General features: G+C 41.7%; 1 pseudogene; it reads left to right on the plus strand.

Annotated features, from left to right (window-relative positions):
- The first annotated feature begins 9,115 nt into the window (after nucleotides 1-9,115).
- Nucleotides 9,116-16,978, plus strand: LOC107792190 (uncharacterized; annotated as a pseudogene).
- Nucleotides 16,979-18,034: the final 1,056 nt, after the last annotated feature.

An 18,034-nucleotide genomic window follows, 5' to 3' on the forward strand; every position in this document is an offset into this window, starting at 1 on the left:
ATGCTCCAGTTACTCTCCTTTTGCCAAGTACTCCTTGATATCATGGGACCATGGATTCCCATCTTCTTCTTCTTCAACATGAGCGCAGTAAGCTGGCTGATTATGAATCCTTACCGGAATGGGGTCGATGAAATTCTTGTCCGGATGTTGTATCATGGAGGACAAAGTGGCCAATGCGTCTGCGAACTCATTCTAGATTCTCGGGATATGTCTAAACTCTATCTTCGTGAACCTCTTCATCATCTCTTGCACATGATATAGATATGGTAATATCTTGGTATTCTTTGTAGCCCATTCTTCCTGCACCTGATGTACCAGAAGATCTGAATCACTAATTACCAGTAATTCCTGGATATTCATGTCAACGGCCAAATTGAGCCCCAATATGCAAGCCTCATATTCTGCCATATTATTGGTGCATGGAAATCTAATTTTCGCGGATACCGGATAATATTGACATGTTTCTGACACTAAAACGGCTCCACTACCCACTCCTTTGAAGTTTGCGGCTCCATCAAAAAATATTCTCCATCCGTCGTAGGCTTCGGCGATATCTTCTCTTATGAATGATACTTCTTCTTCAGGAAAATACATTTTTAGTGGTTCGTATTCTCCTCATATAGGATTTTCCGCAAGATGAACCGCTAATGTTTGTCCCTTAACCGCCTTCTGAGTCACATAGACGATGTCGAATTCACTCAACAATATCTACCATTTTGCCAGCTTCCCTGTAGGCATGGGTTTATGGAAGATGTACTTCATAGGATCCATCCTTGATATGAGATATGTGGTATATGCACAGAAGTAGTGCCTCAATTTCTGGGCTATCCAGGTCAAAGCACAGCAGGTGCGTTCCATCAAATAATATCGTGCTTCGTAGGGTGTGAACTTCTTACTCAGATAGTATATGGCATGTTCTTTCTTTCCTGTCTCATCGTGTTGTCCCAAGACACAACCGAAAGCCCCATGTAATACGGAGAAATAGAGTAGCAGTGGTCTACCAGGTTCTGGTGAGACCAAGACTGGCAGTGTGGACAAATATTCTTTGATTCTGTCAAAAGCTTTCTGGCAGTCTTCACTTTAACTGGTTGCGGCATCCTTCTTTAACATTTTGCAAATCGGCTCACAGATCATGGTTGATTGTGCTATGAAGCGGCTGATGTAATTAAGATGTCCCAAGAAGCTCATCACGTCTTTCTTATTTTTTGGATGTGGTAAATCCTGGATAGCCTTGACCTTTGATGGGTCTAGCTCAATTCCTCGGCGGCTGATGATGAATCCTAATAACTTTCCTGCGGACCCTGAAGGCACATTTTGCGGGATTCAATTTTAAATTGTACCTCCGAAGTCGATCAAAGAATTTCCTCAAGTCTGCTATGTGATCTGTATGTTCGAACCGGGGTTTGAAACCAAACTCCTCCTCAGGAGGATAGATGGGGCGATTCGGGTGAGATCCAATGTAGATCCAACTTTCGATTCACTCGTGGGATCCGGGCGGTCCGGGGGGGACCACCACGGCTCCTCTCTTATCGAGAATCCATACATCCCTTATCAGTGTATGGACAGCTATCTCTCGAGCACAGGTTTAGGTTCTGTACTCTTCTTGGATTTGATGATGACATCATCCACATATACCTTTATCTCTCTGTGTATCATGTCGTGGAAAATAGTTGTCATGACCCTCATATAAGTGGCCCCAACATTCTTCAGACCAAACGACATCATTTTATAGCAGTACACCCCCCACGGTGTAATAAAAGCTGTCTTTTCGGCATCCTCTTCATCCATCCAGATCTGATGATATCCCGCGAAGCAATCCACAAAGGATTGGAGTTCATGCTTGGCACAGTTGTCGATCAATATGTGTATGTTGGGTAACGGGAAATCATCTTTGGGACTTGCTCTGTTTAGGTCCCGATAATCGACGCATACTCTGACTTTCCCATCCTTCTTCGGAACTGGCACGATGTTAGCCAACCAAGTTGGATATTCAACCACTCTGAGAACCTTAGCTTTGATCTGCTTGGTGACTTCTTCTTTGATTTTCAAACTCATATCTGGCTTGAACTTTCTGAGCTTCTGCTTTACCGGCGGACACATTGGATTGGTAGGTAGCTTATGAGCCACTATAGATGTGCTCAAACCAGTCATATCATCATAAGACCATGCGAAAATATCCTCATATTCTTTCAGGAAATGGGTGTATTATTATTTTTGTGATGGTGACAAGTGAATGCTTATGCGAGTTTCTTTGACTGTTTTGGAATCTCCCAAGTTGACTATCTCAGTTTCATCCAGGTTGGACTTAGGCTTGTTCTCAAAATCTTCAGCTTCTCTAACAATTTCCTCAGGTATTATATCCTCTTCTTCTATTTCTTTCGAGTCACTATCCATATGTTGCGTTGTTTCATTACATGTCACAGTTGTTGGTTCATCACGATAAGAAATAGTAATGTTGTAGAGAGAAAAATGTAGAGAATAGTAATAAATAATAAAATAGCAAACCATTGATAATTATTAAGATGTTAAACAAAAGCGATTTTTTTAATGATTCAAACAAATGTTTCAAAACAAAATACTGAAAATGTTTTAAAAATGCTCATAAGAATTGTTTTCAAAATAAATGACACTAGCAGCCAGGCTACCCTGGAACTCGGCGGGCCCTTGATGGTGTGGCAGTCCAGTTCCTGAGAACAGCTCCCTTCTCCACTGTTTGGATGACAAGGCCTTCTTCCTCCTCCTCCTCCTCAACTATTACACTGCAGTCCATGTCTTCATCTTCCAAGAATAGATTCCTTAAACCAGCTAGCGCTTCATCTTCTTCGGATCCCCACATCAAATCAGCCTGATGGAAGGATTGGCTCAAATATGATATCGGCTGCTCGAGAGGGTAATAAGGACCATGCCATGGTGGTGACCAATTCTGATACTCGTGCAAGGTGTACTGATATCCTAGTCCAAAGGTCATGCCGTGACGTTTTAACTGTATTAGTTTGGTGATCCCTTTGAGATTCTTGCCGAGACCCTTGCCGGGTTCATACCTTGTCCATGCCAATATGCTTTCTATTTTGCTACTCCACCATTTGTCCTTCTCGATTGCGTTAACATGCTCAATGCGATGGTAAGTCTCTCCCCCTAACTTCCTTCTATTCTCCATAACCGGGACAGTCTGGCTGGTGTAAATAAGGTTACTCTCATCTCCATGAATGATCACCTCCTGATGATTCCATTCGAACTTCACAGCCTAATGCAGAGGAGACGCTATATCCACAGCGGTGTGTATCCAAGGTCGTCCCAATAGCAGATTGTATGAGGCGGATATGTCGAGCACTTGGAATTCAACATCAAACCAAGTTGGACCCATTTGTAAGCAGAGGTTGGTTTCTCCGATTGTGGCCCTTTGAGACCCATCGAACGCTTTTACGTTCATAGTTCCTGCTCGTATCTCATGCAAACCTTTACCTAACCTCTTCAAAGTAGTCAACGGGCAGATGTTGAGACTTGAACCCCCATCTACAAGACCCTGGCAATGAATTTGTCTTCGCATTGTACTGTGATATGCAACGCCCTATTATGGCTCAACCCTTCTAGTGGCATTTCATCTTCGTGGAAAGTAATCTTATGGCTTTCCAATACTTGTCCTACCATGTTGGCCATCTCTCCACTGATAATGTTGTTGGGTACATAAGCCTCATTCAACACTTTTATTAACGTGTTCCTATGTGCTTCAGAATTCTGCAGTAGTGATAGAATGGATATCTGAGCAGGGGTTTTTTCAAATGATCAACCACAGAATACTCCCTTGCTTGCACCTTTCTCCAAAGATCATCCGGGCATGTTTCAATGATAGGCTGCCTGGAAGCGGCTTCTTTACTTGTTCCCCTCAAAAGCTCGGGCGTGTAAACCCTACCAGTTCTGATCATACCTTATGCTGCACCAATTTCTTCTATTTTCCCCTTTCCTTTCCTTCTCGTTTCTACAGTATAGTCCCAGGGCACAGCATTGGAATTAAAGGATGGTGTGGGTGCTACCATTACGGTGAATGGTGTGGTCACTTCTACTTCGAACGGAGTTGGCATGGCTGACAGCGTTATTACTTGAACCTCGAACGGAGTCGGTACGGCTACCTCAACTTCAATCGTTGACTGTATCTGTACCACAATAGGTGTGAGAGTGACTGGAGGCATTTTGGGATCATCCTCTTCTCTAATGAGCCCAATTGACCCCTCCGGGTCCCATTCTTCATCAGTTTCTATCACATTTACCATCTCGCCCCTATGATCCAGGAGGGGATTGTTGCGGACATTAGGTGTAGTCTCCTTTGCATGTATAACTTTGGTATCAATCAGCGTCTAGATCTTATCCTTTAGAGTGTGACATTCATCAATAGTGTGACCCTTCATGCCCGAATGGTAAGCACATGTCTTATTCAGATTAACCAATTGAGAGGAATTTTCCATGGCGACAGCGGGAATGGGAGTGACATAACCGACAACTTTCAATCTCTCATACAACTGGTGAATAGGTTCGGCAATAGGAGTGTATTGTCTGGGCGGCCTACGGTCGAAATTTGGCCTGGGTTTTTGGTAGTTTTGGAGGGCTAGTGGTGAGTGGTAATATACTGGCTGAGTGTTGTAAGTGTGGTAGGCAGTAGATGGTTGTTGATATCTAAGAGGTGAAGGCTGATATATGGGTGGAGTTATTTGGTATGTGAGAGGAGACTTCAGACCTTGGGCTACCATCACAGTCCCTACTTACTTTTTTTTAGATATACCCCCCTCCCCCCGACTGCAAGGCTTTGTTCGTATCCTGGAGTGCCTCGAAATTTGTTACCATCCCGCTTTTGATTCCCTCTTCTATTATTTCTCCCAATTTGATGATGTCGGAGAATTTATGATTTTCAATAACCATCAACCTCTCATAATATTGCGAATCCTGGGCCCGGACAAAGAATTTGTTCATTTGTTCTTCTTCCAATGCTGGCCTTACTCTTGCAGCCTCTGATATCCACCGAGCAGCATACTCGCGAAAAATTTCTGTTGGCTTCTTCTTAAGATTCTGGATATAGAAGACGTCTGGTGCATTCTTTGTGTTGAATCTGAACCGATCCATAAAATCGGACGCCATGCTTACCCAATTAATCTACTTCTTTGGATTTTGACTGATGTACCAGGATAGGGCATCTCCAGTGAGGCTCCTCATGAACAGCTTCATACGGATTCTTTCATCTTTACCAACCCCTACGAGCTTGTCGCAATACGTCCTTACATGTACCTTTGGATCACCAGTCCCGTCGAACATTTAGAACTTAGAAGGTTTGTAACCCTCTGTAGTTCTATGTCCGGTTGAATACATAAATACTCATAGTTCAAACCTTCGATGCCTTTACCACCTTCAACACCTTGGACTCGACTTGTAAGCTTCTTAAGTTCTTCAGCCATGTTCTTGATGAGCAGGTCCTTCTCGGCAGATTTCGGTGTATACGGGATTTGTTGTGAAGTGCGGGGTAAGGTTTCGACGTATATGGGGTTACTTTCATGGACTCTAGAGATTTGGGTGTAGTGGTGATCATTGGTTGCGTTTTGGGGATCAAGAGTAGGTTATGGTGCATTTTGAGGAGTGTGGTAGGTGGTAGTTTATGGGTACTGGGTCGGATGATGATGATGTTGTGGAGGAGTTGGTACTGGTGGAGGATTAGGATTTTGGGGAGGCGTGGCACATTGATGAGGTGCGGGAAGATTTTACAGGTGCTGGTTTTGTGTGTTTTGAGGAGGTGTTGGGTTTTGGGCATTTTGTTGGTTGATGTCGGGAACATTCAGGGTAAAGGAAAGGTTTGCCAAGTTATGGACCTGCTCAAGTTCCCCTTGTAACTACAGTATCTTTTGCTCTAACCAAAACCAAGTCATTCTGCGCCGGAGTACTTCGACCATCTGAAGTTTCGATATTCTCGGCGTGCGCAGCATTATCGTTCCTGACACCACTCATATCGTCCATCTTAGCTTTTCCTTTGTTCTTGGGATCATTTGGAGGAGGAGGAGGTGGAGGACCTCTAGATCTGGTATGATGCCAGTATGCACGAACCAACCTTAGGGGATGTGAATAAATAAAGAAAAGAAAAAAACCAAAAGGAAAATAAGTCAGTAAGGAGTATTAAAAGGATATTTGCGGTATTTAAACACGTATTGCGGAATTATAAATTCACGTCCTAATTTGGGGACCTCATTGTGCCCGAGGTAGGACTAGCGACATATAGATTTGGAGAAAACTCAATGCCGATAACTGCATCATTTCATTAATATGGTAAATAGACCAAATCTCTACTAAAACGACAATAATTATAAAGAGTCACTAGTGGCATTTGCCTTATTACAATCAAAATCTAAAACGAATCTAGAGAATAAGTAAAACATCATTCTTAATCTACTTGGTCCCAGAGGGGCCTTCTCCAAGCTTGGCCTTCTTTGCCCCATTAATCAGACTCCCCAGGTCGCGCATGTCCAACAGCAGATACGCCCTTGCTAGGTGTCCTCCTCCGTTGCCCTCTACGTTTTGACAATCCGAGATTCTTTTCCTCATCTTTCCCTCAAGTTCCATCAAACCCTGCTCCAAGTACTCCAACCTCTCTGTTGACTTAGTAGCGATTCCCCTCCATTCGTTGATTGCTTCCATGTCCATTTTATGTTGTTCCAAATGCCTGGCCTCAGATTCAAAAACCCTTTTGTGCAACCTCCTGTATTTGACTTGTGCTTCAGCAGTGTCATCTATGACCCTATTTCTCAAATCAACCCCTGGCTTGACCTCTCCTGCTATGCCATCGACCAACCATGATGGGTAGAAGTACACATGGCCATCATGATACCGATTTGGCTCGATGGTATCTTTCTCCACAGCAATCTTTTGATGCCACACGTGATGTGCCTCGAACTTGAATGGAATGACATTCCCTTGGAAGTCTGCTTTGTAATGAACCATTTTGAAAACTCGTGGTATAACCTATTTTCTCCCAGCTTGTCTCATGACTCTGATAGGAGCATAAGGATAGATTCCCCTCAATCCAATTAGCACTAGATGAGGAACATCTCTCGACCTGATAATGAATTCGCTGCTAGGGAACTACTCGAACATCCAATATATCTTGTCATCAGTCAAATTGCTAAGGAAATGCACCCAGCCTACAGCGTTTACCGATTGTGCAAACCTGTCTGGGATAAAAGTCATTCTCTTCGGATAGTGATAGGCTATGTGGTCATTCCATGGTCGTCGCGGAAATTCTTGACGGTATTTTCCTCTCTGAAGGTGTTCCAACAACCATATTTGCAGCAACAGATTGTAACCCTCGAAATGCCTATATCCCTTTTTTGCAACGGTCTAAGGCTCGGTACATCTCAGCCACGATCATTGAGAAAATAGTGTAAGTTTGCCCCTCAATTCTTTCCATTAGGATATTAATGACCATATCTAGGTGAGTGTGGATCTTTTATCCTTGTATCGAAAATATCAGCATCCCCAGAAAACAGACAATGAATACAAAAATCCGGCGGTGAGTCCAACCCAAAGAAGTGATGGCAAATTCATCAGTTTTTGTGAAAGAGTCACTCGTACTTCCATGTACATAATCATTCTTGAATAAATAGCAACATAAGCAAAATGCCGCATCTTTCTTCACACTATACTCCAACCATCTAGAGTTTGAATCTTTAAACCAACTCGGACTAAATTGACGCATTTTCTTTCCGAATAAAGTTTTAGGGAATTTGTAATCAACCAGTTGGCAAGGCCCTTGTTTAATGTAGTATTTTCTCACTTCATCTCGTATTTTATGGCTATATTTATCAATGGGTATTCTCTCTCCGGGATCGGGATTTAGTGATTCCACATCAAATTCATCAATTAGACGGGAGGAATTCTTTCTAAAACTAGAACTTGGTTGAGAAGAATTAAACCTCGTCAAAAATACGCCCATCTCAAGTTACAAGAACAAGAACTTCCTACAAAACAATGACTCAATTCAATTTAAGTGTCCATCAAGAATAAAAGCAAACTTTCATTAGGGGAATCACACCCCTTCTATCAAAAACAACACTAAGGCTTACTGCTTAGCATAGCTACTATGAGAACAAGTATTAATTAAATTAAACAAGTTCGAAATTTCACTCTAGTCAATAAAAACAAGGCCCTAATTCAAAGTTTTTGTTTGAAAAGAAACACTTCACTGAAAGAATATTTTAAAATAACACTAGCACACAATATTCAAATGCCTACAAAATTAATTTGGCATTTACTTTTTGGCTCTAAGACTCTTTGCAGAAAGCAAATTTTTTATACCAAATTATTTTGCTAAGTTAATATTTTCAAAAGAAAACAAAACTTACTCAAACAAAATCAAAATTTTACTCAAATAAAATCAATATTTTACTCAAATAAACTTACTATTTTAGTTGAAGAAGAGCCTCAAACCCAGTAGCCGCTATCGATTCGGACTGCCGGTGGCCGGATTCGAGCTCGAGCAGAAGCAAAATATGGTTAATTGAAAAAAGAGTTTTATTTTTTAGCAGAAGGGTGTGGCGGTTTGTTTGGAGAAGAGAGGTGGATTTTGATCTTTAGTTTGGAAAAGCATAAAAGTTAAAACTTTAGGTTATAGGGTTAATTGAAAAAAGGGTTTTATTTTTTAGTAAAAGGGTGGAGCGGTCTGTTTGGAGAAGAGAGGTGTGTTTTGTTCTTTAGTTTGAAAAAGGACAAAAGTTAAGACTTTAGGTTGACTATTGTGTATTTGTGTACAACAGTACAAGTATTAAAGAATTAAAAAAAAAGTAAAAACCAGAAGTGCAGAAGTCAAGTTTCAAACTTGGAACCTTCAAGTAACTGAAGTGTTTGAGCAGGCTATAAAACCAACGCGTCTAACTTGCTTTTGTTTATTGAGGGGTATAGATAAATTATTTCAGGGGACCCCAGTATATATATAAATATATATATCAATCAAATATATTTACAGTATTTTTTCCGAGACTAACGGGTTCCGATGACCCCCTAACCCTAAGGTAGGTCCGCCTCTGCATTGATTGATGGTTTGTGTAAGTTTAGTCAGTAGGAAAAGGTTAGGAATTTATTATTTGAGATGGTACATCTTAATATTCATCCAGATGTGTGCATCTTCAACTCGCTGATTGATGGACTATGCAAAGAATTAAAAGTTGAAGACGCTAGGAAAATAATGACATACATGATTGAAAAAGGTGTAGAACCTGATGAGATCACCTACAGTGTGATAATGGACGGATATTGTTTGTGTGGTCAATGGATAGAGCAAGGAAATTTTTTAATTTCATGGTAGATAAGAGTATTGAGCCTAGTATTATTAGCTATAGCATTCTAATAAATGGATATTGTAGGAACATAAAAGTGGATGAGGCCATGCAATTATTTCTTGAAATTTCTTAAAAGGGATTGAAACCTGATATTCCGGCCTACAATATTATCTTGCATGGTCTTTTTGAACTTGGAAGAACTACCTCTGCACAAAAATTCTTTGTTGAGATGATATCAGCGGGGCACGTACCGGATTCATACTGTTTACCCGAAAAATTAGATAGAGTTAAATTTGTGTATGGTTCTAAGGATATGTGATATAATTTGATACAAATCGTATAGAAAAATAGAGATACATGTATTCTTGACTATGAGTATGAGAATAGTGAGAAGAAGAACGAATAAGATAAAGGAAAATAAACACAAGGGGATATCTTTCAATATGAGAAGAAATCTTTTGTTCCAATGTCCCTGCTTACAATCCATCCCCCCTTTATAATAGAGGAATCCTACTTTATATACAACAATAAAAAATACGTAGTGGAGAGCTCATGATGTATTGTCTTTTCCCTACTTTCCGCCAGGATTCTCTCCCTTAGTGCGGTTATAACGGCCTTGTCTGTGAACTTCGATACTGACTCGAACTCGATATCGGGTTGAGCCATTGGCCTTGACTCGAGCTCGATTCTGACTCGGAGTCTTGATATTCAGGGTGGGTGTTGGTCAGTCGGTGCATCTCCGACAACCTTTTACCTCGTGGTTCGATTTGGTCATATGCCCGATAATGATACCGAACTGATCATTGATCGGACTTGGAGCCCGAATCCTGAAGCCCCTTTCTTCGGACCTCGACCTGACCTTACGTAGATACCTTTCGATCGAAGTATTTCTGTCTCGATCAGTCTGTACGACTGACTTAATCGGTTCTGACCGTACACAGATAGTCCCCTCATTTCTCGAAAAAGGATGTGGCGAGAAACGATATGATTTCCCAACAGTTCGATCAGATATATACTGACGTTTACACCGATCTCGATCATGATGTATGTGATAGTTTTCCCATCGGTTCAGTTTTACCAAGGCATTTAATGTGTCAGACGGTGGTCGGCCACCTCTGATATTGAACCGTCATTGCTTCAATCTATAAATAGCCTTTCCTTCCATCATTCATACTTTACGTCTTCAATCTTCCAATTTTTCTAAGTTCCTTTTCGTCTCTTCTGAGTTTTCTGTCGGTAAATCTATGAGTTTTACTGCAAACTCTTTCTTAAAACACCCAATACTTTCGTTCTTTGTTCACGAGATTTTGAATGGAAAAAATGTCTAAAACTGTTCCGCAAAAAAGAGACCGCTTCTTCATCTCGACCTGCTGGTGGCGAGGATGTGGAAGAGTCCTGCCCTGAGGAATTCGTTCCGTTAGGGTGTTCGACTGTAGCTAATTTTAAAATTGAAAAGTCTTCTCCGATATCGGGTCGGTGTGAGCCGATGCCGAGGTATCAATGTTCGATTACCGAAAAAGTTCTCGATAAAGTCATACAAGAATGCAACTGGGATAATAAACTCGTAGTAATACCATCGCCTGATGAATCAATTACTACCCGCGTCGAAGGGTTCTTAAGTATTTACACTTATCCTTTCACGTTGGGACCTTCAGACCCTGTCATCGTTGCCTTTTGTAAGAGGTACGATGTGACCCTTGGCCAAATTCACCCTTCCTTTTGGAGGATAGTGATTCTTCTTCGATTTTTCTCGAGCAAGGTCGAGGGGTGTATCTTCACCCTCGATCATCTTATGTGCCTTTATAGTCCCCGACTTTATCGAGGAGGGTTGATCAAGCTTGCTCGTCGAGCAACCAAAGCGCCATTCTCGATCATAGACGAGACCCGGGATCAGGGTTGGATGGGCCGTTTTGTTCGAATCAAAACCTCGGACCTGATCCCTGCCGATGACTTGCCATTTCCCGATAAATGGAATATGAGCCGTGAGTGAATGTTTCTCTTTGCCCGTTTTGATTTTGTGATTGCTTTTTATTTTGTTGATCCATTTTCTTTCCTTATCACAGTCGTAGCTAAATGCCGGAACCGATCCCGGATCTTAGACAATGGGTCGAAAGTCTGGTGTTGCGGAGACTGTACTCCGAGGGTGCTTGGGTCAAATTATCAAAGGGTCGATGGGAGGCCAGCAGTCATGGTAAATCTTTTTGTCGATTTGTCTCTTCATCGGTTTGTATGGTAAATCTTCCTCTTCCCTTTTGTAGGAATCGGGAAAGATGTAGTCATGAGGCCCCCATCTGGTGGCGAAGAAGTTCCTGTCCTGAAACAGGTAAAATAAAGGAAGAGAAAAGACGTATCGGGCTCCCCGAGCTCGGAGAAAAAGAAACCGGCTAAGAGATCTCGAAAGCCGAAAGGGGGCTCTGGTGTTATGATTTCGGAAGTGGCCCACCATTTAAGGGGCGAGCCCGAAGAAGGAGAGGAGAATTTAGCCTGCGTACGGGCTAATGTTGTGATTCAACAGTCTTCCAATTTGGTGGAAGCAAATCAGGGAACCTTGGCCATAATCCCAGAACAAGAAGAAGCCGAGATTATCCCTTCTCGAATTAAGATGATTGAAAGGGACACCGAGGGTGGATCTTCTCGGGCAGTAGAAGATATCTCAAGGGATGATTTTGGGATAGTTGACATTGGCGGATCCCCTCAGATTTCGAATGCCATGATTCGAGAGGCCGTCGTGTTGGAGGATCGGTCCTATGAGGGTATTCAGGAGTCGGCCGATATCCATGGTTTTCTGGAGGGGCTCGAGTCAGGTGCCTCGGAGGAAGTTACCGGCTTTGTTGGAATGCCGGTACCCAAAAAAGCATTGTGGTTGAGTTCTACTGAGCCTTCATTGATTCATAAACTGGTGGACCATTTTCCGGCCCCGAGCATCGATCCCGACCGAAGGCGGAAGATATTGCTCTCTGTACCTGCGAATACCCAAATTATTTCTTCCCCTGTGGGGATTGCCAGCTACCTACGGTCCTTGGTGACCGAATAAGATCAATCAGTGATGAATGCGGTGGGGCCCACCTATCTCTTCAACGAGGGCCAACATGCTTTGAATCGGGTAACTCTGATGGCATTTTCATTGCTTCTTTTACACATAGAGTTGTAGGTAATTCTAATGTTTCTTCTTTTGTTTGCAGATGCCGAGGTTCGGAGCCTCACTGAGAAGAGTGACTCGTACAAGCTCCTTAGTGAAAAACTTCGAGCAAATTTGACAGCGACTCGGGAAGAGCATGAGGAGATGACTGAGCAGGTATTTCGAATGTTCCGTGATAGTGAAGATGAAAAAGAGATAGCCACTAATGATCCGATTCTACAGGTTCGGCAGAGGATCGAGCAGATTGGACGTCTTAACTCACAGGTAGATGCGCTACTTGCCGAGGCAGAAGAATTTAAAAAGTGTATGGATATCCTTGCCTCGAAAAAGGAAGTCGTCGAAGCTCAGTTGGAGTTGTCTGATGCCCAACTTCGATCTGCGAAAGAAAATGCTTTGGGGCTGATCGAAAAGATGAAAGAGCTTCAGCATCGGTTGGATTTGGCCACTTCAGATAAAGCAGATTTGGCCAAAGAACTTGAAGTGTCCAGATAAGTGTCCAGATAGTTGGATTTGGCCACTTCAGATAATTGTAAATATAAATCTTTCTTCCTTTTGAAGTAAAATAGCCTTTCAAACTAAATAGATAGTTTGAATTTTAATTTCGGTTGCCTTCGGGCCTTGTGGGTAGTCCCATTTGCTTTATCGGGCTCGAACATTCTTCAGCTTAAATAATCAAGTGTTCGTTTGAATTCGAAGAAATGAGTAGTTTTGCTCGAAATAATGTAGCCCGTAGGCGTAATGGTCGAGTGAGTGCTTGCTCGAACTCTAAAAAGTAGCCCGTAGGCTTAGTAGTCAAGTGAATGATTCAAATTCTAAATAATGTAGCCCGTAGGCGTAATGGTCGAGTGAGTGCTTGCTCAAACTCGAAATAAAAGTAGCTCGTACCTTAGCAGTCGAGTGAGTGATTGCTCGAACTCCAAATAAAAGTAGCCCGTAGGCTTAGCAGCCGAGTGAATGATTCAAACTCGATGCAATGTAGCCCGTAGGCGTAATAGTCGAGTGGGTGCTTGCTCGAACTCGAAATAAAAGTAGCCCGTAGGCGTAATAGTCGAGTGAATGATTTAAACTCGAAATAATGTAGCCTGTAGGCGTAACAGTCGAGTGAATGATTCGAACTCGATGCAATGTAGCCCATAGGCATAATAGTCAAAGTAGCCCGTAGGCTTAGTAGTCGAGTGAATGATTCGAACTCGAAATAATATAGCCCGTAGGCATAATGGTCAAAGTAGCCCGTAGGCTTAATGGTCGAGTGAGTGATTACTCGAACTCAAAATAAAAGTAGCCCGTAGGCTTAGCAGTCGAGCGAATGATTCGAACTCGATGCAATGTAGCCCGTAGGCGTAATAGTCGAGTGAGTGCTTGCTCGAACTCGAAATAAAAGTAGCCCGTACGCATAATAGTCGAGTGAATGATTCAAACTCAAAATAATGTAGCCTGTAGGCGTAGCAGTCGAGTGAATGATTCGAACTCGATGCAATGTAGCCTGTAGGCGTAATAGTCAAAGTAGCCCGTAGGCTTAATGGTCGAGTGAGTGATTCGAACTCGAAATAATGTAGCCCGTAGTAATGGTCAAAGTTGCATGTAGGCTTAATGGTCGAGTAAGTGATTGCTATAACTCAAAATAAAAGTAGCCCGTAGGCTTAGCAATTAAGTGAATGATTCGAACTCGATGCAATGTAGCCTGTAGGCATAATAGTCGAGTGAGTGATTCGAACTCAAAATAATGTAGCCCGTAGGCATAATGGTCGAGTGAGCGCTTGCTCGAACTCGATCCTGTTTGCATAATAAATCTTGAACATAGAATATCGGTAAAGAAGAGGGATTTCTTTGCAATTCATTATACAAGTGTTCATGTTTTGCGTCAGGGCTCGGGCCAACTATATAAGCATGGTCCGTTTTGACCATATGGCTCTTACAACGTTTCCTGTTGAGATACTGTTTGTCATGAAATAACGAAGGAACTTCCTTTGCACCGAACTTGATAATCATCACAGATGTGTTCAATGATAAAGCCCCCCAGTATACGAGGTTGATTTTAAAGAGGCCTCGGATACTCAACAGTAGTATCGTTTCTGCTATATGGCTGGTATCGATCTCTGGTCGACTTTTGCTTGGTAGTTCTTTTCGTAACGGACCTAGAAATCAACTAGTCATCTTCGACTCTTATTTTGGATTGATATCGATTGTGCACATCGGTCCAAGTAATAGCAGGGTACTCGATCAGATTTTGCTTCAACCGCCATGAAGCCATCGAGCTCCGCTCGTTTAGACCTTGAGTGAAAGCTTGAATAGCCCAATCGTCTGTGACTGGTGGTAGATCCATTCGTTCCATTTGAAAACGAGATATGAACTCCCTTAGCATCTTGTTATCCTTTTGTATTACCTTAAACAGGTCTGACTTTCTGGTTTCGACCTTTATGGCTTCGGCATGTGCTTTTACGAAGCAATCTACAAGCATAGCAAAAGAATCAATAGAGTTATATAGTAAATTATGATACCATACCATTGCCCCTTTGACAGGGTTTCACCGAATTTTTTCAATAATACAGATTCGATCTCATCATCTTCCAAATCATTGCCCTTGATGGCACACGTGTAAGAAGTGACGTACTCGTTAGGGTCAGTCGTTTCGTTATATTTGGGTATTTCGGGCATATGGAATGTTTTAGGGATTGGTTTTGGGGCTGCACTCGAGGGAAAAGGCTTTTGAATGAATTTTTTCGAATCTAGCCCTTTTATCATTGGTGGAGCTCCCGGGATCTGATCGACCCTGAAATTGTATGTTTCTACTTTTTTATCGTTGGCTTCGACTCGTTTTGTGAGTTCCTCGAGCAATTTAGTAATTTCGGGAGTAGTCCCCGATTCTTGCTCATTTGACTTCACTATGGCTGGTTCCGTTCTGTGGGTGATTTCTCGAAGCGGATTGGGCTCCGGCCTGCTTTGTACCTGAGTTTGGCTCTGCAACTGAGCTATCGCTATTTGCTGGGCTTGTAACATCTCGAAGATCATCCGTAAGCTGACTCCGATCTCCTCCACGTTATGGGTGTCTCGAGCTACGGATCGAGTACCGCCCTGAATGCTTTTTTCTGGTTTCGGAACGTTGGTTCGCCTCGAGAGCCACTTGTGAATTGACATCTCACGGTACTTCGACTCGAGCTTCGGTGACATCGTTAATTCACCTTCCGGCACTGGGTGTCAAGTTGTTGGTTTCATCTTGAAGGCCGGCTTCGTGGTCGATAGGTAAAGCCATCAATCAAGGGTTTTCCATTGTTGATTTGAAGCTGTAAAGTGGTGTGTATTACAGATTTGTATCAAACAACCATTGTTACCCTTAGTTCCATGGTGGGCGCCAGACTGTTTACCCGAAAAATTAGATAGAGTTAAATTTGTATATGGTTCTAAGGATATGTGATATAATTTTATACAAATCGTATAGAGAAATAGAGATATATGTATTCTTAACTATGAGTATGAGAATAGTGAGAAGAAGAACGAATAAGATAAAGGGAAATAAACACAAGGGGATATCTTTCAATATGAGAAGAAATCTTTTGTTCCAATATCCCTGCTTACAATCCATTTTTTTCTTTATAGTAGAGGGATCCTACTTTATATACAACAATAAAAAATACGTAGTGGAGAGCCCATGATGTATTGTCTTTTCCCTACTTCCCGCCAGGATTCTCTCCCTTAGTGTGGCTGTAACGGCCTTGTCTGTGAGCTTCGATACTGATTCGAACTCGATATCGGGTCGAGCCATTGGCCTTGACTCGAGCTCGATTCTGACTCGGAGTCTTGATATTCGGGGTGGGTGTTGGTCGATCTGTGCATCTTCGCCAACCTTTTGCCTCGTAGTTCGATTTGGTCATGGGCCCGATAATGATATCGAATTGATCCTTGATCGGACTTGGTGCCCGAATCCTGAAGCCCCTTTCTTCGGACCTCGACCTGACCTTACGTAGATACCTTTTGATCGAAGTATTGCCGTCTCGATCAGTCCGTACGACTGACTCAATCGGTTCTGACCGTACACACATACACTCGTTGCATTTTGCTTGGTGGTTATTTTAAGAATGGACTTGTTGCAAAATCTATGTCACACTTTCATAAGTTGGAAGGAAGGAGACAAGATACAGATATTCAAATTTACAGCATTGTTATTGATGGATTGTGCAAAAATGGTAAGCTTGATAAAGCTCTTGCTATTTTTGAAAAGCTTTCTCTAATAGGTTTACATCCTAACATGATAACATACACTACAATGATTGATGGATTTTGTCGAGAAGGGTTGTTAGATGAAGCTAAAGATATGCTAAGAAAAATGGAGGATAATGGTTGTTTGCCAGGCAATGTTATTGTGCAAGGATTTCTTAGAAGTAACAATGTTAGTGAAATGAAGGCTTTTTTAAATGGAATGATTGGAAAGAGCTTCTCTTTTGATGCAACTACAACAGACTTATTGATACACACTATAGCGGAGGATCCTTCTTTGCTTAACATAATACCAGAGTTTCACTTGGAAAATAAGAAGTGATTTTTTTTTTCACTTAGCTTATTCGGCTTTACTATCGCTATTATTCAATTTCCTTTCACCTTCGCAAAATTAGTAGCATCTGGAATTGCTAAAACTGAGAAAATGGTACTGAGAACATAGATTGAGCTTTCCAGGCTAGCTTATTGAAGAGGTACATATCTGTGGAATCCCTCTCTGTGTAATTTGGACTATATGGCTAGAAAGAAATCACAGATGTTGTAATGGGAAAAGGAGCATATTGCAGTTGTTAAATATACATGTCTTCAATACCTGTACGTAGGGTTTCTATTTTATGGTATACTTCTTTTTTATACGGGTTAGGGAATCTGTTGGACTTAATTGACTCCTTAAGTCTAGCATAGGAGTCAGATGCCCTCCTCTTGTACATATTTTGTACCTCCTGGGTACTTTTAATAAAACTACTTTACTTTTTTTTTAGATTATAAAATTTAACTTTTAAGTGTAAACTCTGCTTGTTTATTCTGTATCTTATGTTACAAGTTAACACTGTGTTATCCAAAGAAGCTACATTACTTGTTATCAAATGGCATTAAAACTATTCTACTTCTTGCAATAACCTTTTGCTCTCTGGTTACCTTGTTATGTCTACAAAAATGTACTTATGCATGTGCGTCTTTGTTTATTTATTTATCCATCACACACAGAGCCCTCGTTATGACACGTTCCATCATCTGAGCCCTTGTTCCAACTGCAGTAACTTACTCATTGCTTGCAGCTCTCTTCTTTCTGAAACTTCTGAAAGCCCTGTTCTTCTCAGAAGTGTAAAGTTGTATGATGCAACTAGCCACATGGCTTTGGTCTAACGGTAAGAGTACAACTTTTGATGTGTGAGTTAGGCGCATGTTGAGGGTTCGAATCCTACTGCAAACAAAAGCTTAGTATTTAAGTAGAGAAGGGTAGAGGGCGGGCCCATTTATCTACCGAATTATGAACCATGCTCCACTAGCCCTCGGGATCTTTCAGTTATAAAAAAAGTTGTATAAATTTTGTAATGTGAAACTTTTTGATTTGGATTATAAGCACTGGCGTAGCCAC

The sequence above is a fragment of the Nicotiana tabacum genome, chromosome 17 (assembly GCF_000715075.1).
Source record: "Nicotiana tabacum cultivar K326 chromosome 17, ASM71507v2, whole genome shotgun sequence".
NCBI lineage: Eukaryota > Viridiplantae > Streptophyta > Magnoliopsida > Solanales > Solanaceae > Nicotiana > Nicotiana tabacum.